The sequence below is a fragment of the Harpia harpyja genome, chromosome 8 (assembly GCF_026419915.1).
Source record: "Harpia harpyja isolate bHarHar1 chromosome 8, bHarHar1 primary haplotype, whole genome shotgun sequence".
NCBI classification, from domain to species: domain Eukaryota; kingdom Metazoa; phylum Chordata; class Aves; order Accipitriformes; family Accipitridae; genus Harpia; species Harpia harpyja.
The window spans coordinates 49,001,192-49,007,422 of NC_068947.1; the positions used below are offsets into that span (position 1 = coordinate 49,001,192).

Genomic DNA, 6,231 nt, shown 5'->3' on the forward strand with positions numbered 1-6,231 from the left:
AGCTCCCGCACCTCTCTCCGCCTGCTGGGGACAGGCCCTCACCTCACCGCCCGGCAGCTCCCCCCCAAACCGCTTTTTTTTAACCGAAACTCGGTACTTACGAGGCCGGGACGCCTCTCACCCCCGGCACCACACGGACGGACGGACGGACTGAAGAAACGCCCGCTCTCCGCGCGCGCCGCCGCCCCCCCCCCCCCCCCCCGCCCCGGCACAACCGCCGCCCCCGCGCGCAGGCGCCCTGCCGCGCCCGCGCGCCCCCCTCCCCTCAGCGCCGCGTGCCGGGGGCGGGGCGCGACCGCCCGGCGGCTGAGGGAGCGGCGGGGCCGGGGCGTGAGGCGGCGGGGCCTTCCTTCCTTCCTTCTTTTCCTTCCTTCCTTCTTTTCCTTCCTTCCTTCTTTTCCTTCCTTCCTCCTTTTCCTTCCGTCCTCTCTTCCGGAAGGGAGCGGGGTGAAGGGCCGCGGCTCAGCCCTTACCTGCCGGCCCGCCCTCCGCACCGCGGCGGTACCGCCGTCGACCCCCAGCCCCCGCCCAACCATAGAGCGCGGGGGACAGAGCGGCCGCCTCCCGCCATAGAGACGCCCCCTCGCCGGTGGGATAGAGCGACCCCGCCGTGGTCGTCGTCTCGTTGCCCGCCATGGCAGCCGCTCGGCGGGGCTGGGAGGAGCGGGCCTTACCCGCTTGTTTGCTTCAGGATTTCAGAGCGAAGTCGGGAAGCCTAACTGTATCGGCACAGATCAGAGGGTTGCCGGCGGCTCGGCACGCCCGGGGTGTTCGTGGCTGGGCGCCAGAACTCTCCCCAGCTCTTGCCATTTGCGGGAACGCAGACGTGCCTGGGGTGGAAGAAGTGCCTGGGGTAGAAGAAGTGCCTCGGGTAGAAGAATTGCCTGGGATAGAAGTGCCTGGGTTTTTGGAAGCTGCAGGGGAGTTTTGAGGGCCATGGGCATCGCAGCATTTCCATCGCTGGTACTTGTTGAGAGTTTCGCTTCCTCTCAAAGTGTATCCTATTTAGCGCTTATTTACAGAGAAATTGGATGGGGTTTGGCAGGAGTTCTTAGAATCTCAGAAATCGGAACTTAAAAGATGCCTGCTTCCAAAACCTAATCGCTCAGGAAAGAGAAAGGTGTTCCCCTTCCTGAAGTCGAATCACAAAAGGGCTTTCTGCGTTGAACCCTAATGGAGTTCAAAACAAAAGCCCTTCAAATGCGCGTGGCCGCATGCAGATGGCTGAAAGGTTTCAGCATGTTATTAGTAAGTTTTCTTAATATTTGAAAAAAGCCTCAAAGGTATTTTTGCCTACAGTACAAATTAGATCACCGTATAGATTAACCAAAGTTCGTATTGCTATAACACAACATTTGTTGTCTCTCCATGCAAAACTTTCCAGCATAACTGCCCCTGCCCTCAAAAAAGGAACAATTAATTTAAATTATTTGGTCAAAATATCAAAGCCGTTTCGCTGACAATGGCAAGAAGAGCAAAAGGGGAGCAGTAGGGATGGCCACAGTGCTGTCCTGCTGAGTCCGCTTGGCTCTAGGGTAAGCCTGCATGTGTGCCCATCAGGAGCTGGAATATTCCACCCAGACCTCGTAACGTTGCACCCAAGAGGGATCTGCTGTCAAGCACTAAAAAAGCCCTTCAAGAAAAAAGCAAAATTCATCTTTTGTGGTGAGAAATTACTTCTGTTAAAAGAACCGGAGAGGAGAAAACTTATGTTTAAAAGTGTAAAAAATTAAATGAAGCAAAATGTTGCAAATGTTTTTGCAATAAAAAAATAGCCTCCGCTGACACTGTCAGAAATTGGATCTGAGGGAGAATGAAGTATAGTCTTAAATTCCTTCTGTTTGTAAATAGCGAAGGATGTTGAAAATACAAAATTAAAAGATGTATGAGTAGTTGTCCAGTAAAAACTGTATGAGTGACCCCTTTTCCAATGGTATCAGTCACACCTGTTGAGAGTTTTAAGTCAGGTTTTATAATGTTGCATAACTGTCAAATCCAGATGCTACGTGCTGATTGTAATCAAATCTGTCAAAGCGGCATCCGTCTCAAAGATAGTATCTGTCAGTGCTGTGAGAATCAGAGCTATAGAAGACACTCCACTGAGAGAGTGACAGCATTAGTCATCGTTTGACCCAGCCGAGACTGTTCTGGCATTATCCGGCTTGTCAGTCCACGCACATACCGCAGATTTAATTAGCGTGTATCTTCAGTCCCAACGCACACAGCAAGTGACATTCTCGCTCATCTTACAGGCCAACAAAGATAGGTAAGTAAACAGTGAGACATAAAGCTCTTATGGCGGTGGTCTCGCAGGATAGATAAGGGGAGAGAAGAGGTGGCCAAAGGTATGTCTGAAGATGCTAGAAGCAAATCGGGATATGCAGGGGATCTGCAAGTGTTGTGTGGACTTGGAGGTATCGGGGATACTGTGTTACAGGGTATAAAGGATGTGCGAGAAACTTGGGCTACTCCAGTAAAGGCATCGTGGGGGATGTGGGAAAGAAATGCACTGAGAGCAGCAGTTAACTCCATTTATGGCCCATGGAACACTGTGTTAAACTGATAAAAGCACTTCTATGGCTACACTTCTTTTATAACAGTCCCTCTGCATGTTTTCCTCCACAAGCGTTCTTATCTGGCAAATTTAACATTTGCCAGACTTTCCTGAATCAGGTTTCTTTCCTCTGGACTAAATGTTATGCTTGTTCCAAAAAATAAAACCCTCTCGTGGATCTCATGAGAACAGTCTGTATTGAGAAGGGTCCTGAGTCTGGGATCTCCTTTAGTGATCTATCTTTAATTTTTTGTTAAGCAAAACCTTACATTTTCCCCTGCCTCAGAAATTCAGGTTTTCCTAGGTGAGATCTTTAGCTGTTGATTTTAATCTCACTTGTAGAATATGACCAGAACTGAACTTCAGCTACCCAGAATATCAGCCATGCATCACTGGGCCCTATGCCACATGCAAATGTAGTACAAGCTATTTTTTCCCCAAATGTCCCAGTGACTCAAGGTTTTCAAAGTATAAAATGATATTTTTGAAATCTTTGAAAAAGACCAAAGATCATTCATTAGTTGTGGAAATAATGCCGTCCAATAAATAATTATCTGTAAACTTAGTAGTAGGTATTTGAGTGGAATGCCACATCTCCAGTTTGGAGAAGGACACAGTATATGGCATGTTGAATAACATTATTACGTTGAGGTGATGAACGGACATATTTTTTTCCTGTCCGGGGAGAGGCAGTGACATCAGACACAAAACCTGATACCTCATCAGTTTCCTTAGCACAGCACGAACGGTTTCCCTCAGAAATCAACTCCATACCAGCAGGTTCTTTGTGCTACTCAAAAATTACCGATGAAGCGATCCTGGATGTAGTTTATCTCAATACAGTGTCACAGAAACAGCGGAATTTCTGAGCAAACAGAATCAGAACATGGGTCATTTGGGTCTGTTTCTGTTAGTGTTGCTATTTGCTGAGCAGAAGTAGATTTTAAAGCCCTGCAAGTTAGTTTCCTATTCACATAGACATCAGTGACCTGAAGTAAAATTGTTCCATAAACAGGACGTGCAGAAGATACGACGTCCACATCGGACGCTTTTCCCTGCAGCAAGTGTAAAAGCAGCCTTTCTTTTCATCTCTGTTCTTCAATCTCACGGTTTAAACAAAGGCCTTTTACCTGATACATCTTTCGGATGAAAGCCATTTGCCTGATGCAATGCGGCCTTGAAAGGTGAACAACAGCAGTGACCCTTTCTTGCATGCCGATGTGATACAGAGGAAACTTTGGAAGGGAGATTTGACTTCCCAGGCAGTGGTTTGCACACAAAATCCGACTGGTGTTTGTGCGGGCACAAGAGGAAGTTCCGCCTCAAGTGTTTAGACATCAGTGACTCGCGATCCCCCTGACACTAGTATTTTCTGTAAGTGTGTTGATATAGCTGTGTTAAATCCAGCGTTCTGTGCTCCTATTTTTACTGTGTCTTATACAGCTACACCCTATTTTAAACCTCGGAGCCCAATCGTAGCACACACTAAGTAAACATTCTGCAGCACAAAATCACTTCCATGGAAACATGCCCTGATGGTGATGACTTACTGTCACGGTTGTACAAGTCAGCACAGCAGAGCTCACTTTAACGTGGTCTAGGTGCCGGTAACAGCATGGTGTCAGCAGCAGGGAGCTTAGAGCGGGCTTCAAAAGTCATCCCCACAACTGGTGGATGTTCAAGCGATTGGTTCGTGCTGAATTTCATGTCACTACAGCTACACTGTTAGTGGTACCCAACCTCGTCTGGATATGTGTACACGGGAGGGCAATTAACACCTTGGCTTTGTCGAGGTAAGGCTTTGAGTCTCTGAGTGAAGTAACAGCTGTATCCCAGGGTAAATTTACAGGACTGTTCAGGGTCACACCCGTTTATGTCCCACAGATTGTGGGGCAATGGCCCTGAAGTAAAAGGATAGAGGAGATGTTTGATAAAATGAAAAAGGAAGGAGTTAAACTGGAAAGGGATTTGAAACAGGAGGAAGAGCGAGTGACAAAGAAAAAGGCTTTAGGTCTTCTAAAGGACAGCGGAAAAGAGACACGAAGCATGGCAGAAGTGAGAAGCAGATGAAAAGGGCATTAACCTGAAATACCAGAAAGGAAATGAGAAAAGAAAACAGGAACAGAGGTAAAGACAGGCAAAATCAAGTGTGCTACTGGCTGAGAGTGTAAGAAGTTTTATACCGTTAGTGTTTGCTGGTGTACCGTCTGGTGGGGAAAGTAGTGGTACGGTGACTCAGTATGAGTGTTTTACCAAAGTTCCTGTAGCAGTTGCACATTTAATCAGAGAGGAAGGGTCTTTTTGAACATGGGCCTCTCTACTTTCCTGGGCTTCTCACAGATGTAATCCAGTGTTTCACCTGCTCACAGATGTAATCCAGTGTTTCACATGATAAAGTCCCACGCAAGGATCAGTTAAAACACTGGGGAATTTCACAAAATGTAGCAAGGATGGTCTCGTCTTTCACATTCTGCGTGAGCTGCTCCTTGTTCCTCAGTCCTAGTTTCCTTAGCTCAGTCTGGATTACAGTTTCCTCACAAATATGAGGAGAGCAAGGACCAAAGGTTCACACAGCTCTCTGATGAATTCCGTGATAAAAATACAGCATGCCATGGATTGGCCACAAGGACCCTGGCAGATGAATGCAAGGTATTTCTGAAATAGCGCTATCAAGGATAGATGGGAATAAATTGTCACTCCGCAATTGTCCCGGGCTCATACGATTTCCATGTGAGAATGAGAAAGGAAAAGACGAGGTGCCCAAGTCTCCATACCATTTCAGTGAATTCTTTAGGCATACCATTAATAAGTAGTACGCTAGGGAGGAGGGTGTGTAAACCTTAAAACATCCAGCCAGAGTTGTTGTCAGGTCATTAGCCTAACTTTTACAAGTAACACAAAGTTACTTCTTCGAGTCAAAACGCATAGCAGCTGTAAGATTCTTCTGCAGGTATCCAGACTTAAACTGGTGTTCGGATTTGCAGCTGAGAAGGAGTTTCCCGCCTGTTGAATTACCAGAGACCTCCGTCACCTACCTTACTGTGCCCTGTTGCGCAGCTCCATCAGCTAAGATCTCCTGGGCATATTTTACACAAAGACCAGCTTTCTCTTGGAGCAGGGGCCTCGTGCCTCAGAAACACCTGGGCTGAGGTTGAGAACAATTTATTTTTTGAAAGATTTCACATTTTAGTTGGGTTTGTTGTTTTTTTGGTTTTTTTTTTTCAGCTGATCCAGAACAATAGAATGCTTTGGCAGATTTCGTAGTACAAGGTGTGTATTACAGAGGTGCAGACACAGGACTACAGCCACAGTCTGCTGGTACAACTGAAACGTCACTGGTCATTTCTGTGGCTACAGGGAGAAGGATGAGCAAAGCTGAGGTGCGAGGGCAGCGAGGCAGGCATATGCAGTCTGTTCGGAGTGCGGCAGCTGTGGTCCGGTTCATAGACATGAAAATTATCTGAAGATGCTGCTGAGGCTGAAGGAAGGAAAGCGAATGCGTGAAGGACAGACCCTGATCTGCTGGCAGGGAATGAGGAGGGAACATTCTGTTATCAGAAACAAGCCCAAACACACTGATAAGCCAATGAGACTTTACCAGAGCCCCTTCCAGACCAACGCTTTCAAAGTAAAACAGAGCAGTGGGGAGGGTCGGTCAGGCCAGCTCCATCCCATTT

General features: G+C 47.3%; 1 protein-coding gene across 4 annotated transcripts in view; it reads right to left on the reverse strand.

The window, feature by feature from the left end:
- The window catches only part of B4GALT4 (beta-1,4-galactosyltransferase 4), a 34,318-nt gene extending 34,150 nt beyond the window's left edge, over nt 1–168 (reverse strand). The window contains exon 1 of one of the 4 annotated variants that reach the window (XM_052793965.1): nt 102–168. The gene's annotated coding sequence lies outside the window, so the exon portion shown is untranslated. Of the gene's footprint in view, nt 1–97 lie in introns of all 4 variants that reach the window. The other 3 variants (XM_052793968.1, XM_052793966.1, XM_052793967.1) reach the window with 3 other exon arrangements.
- Nucleotides 169–6,231: the final 6,063 nt, after the last annotated feature.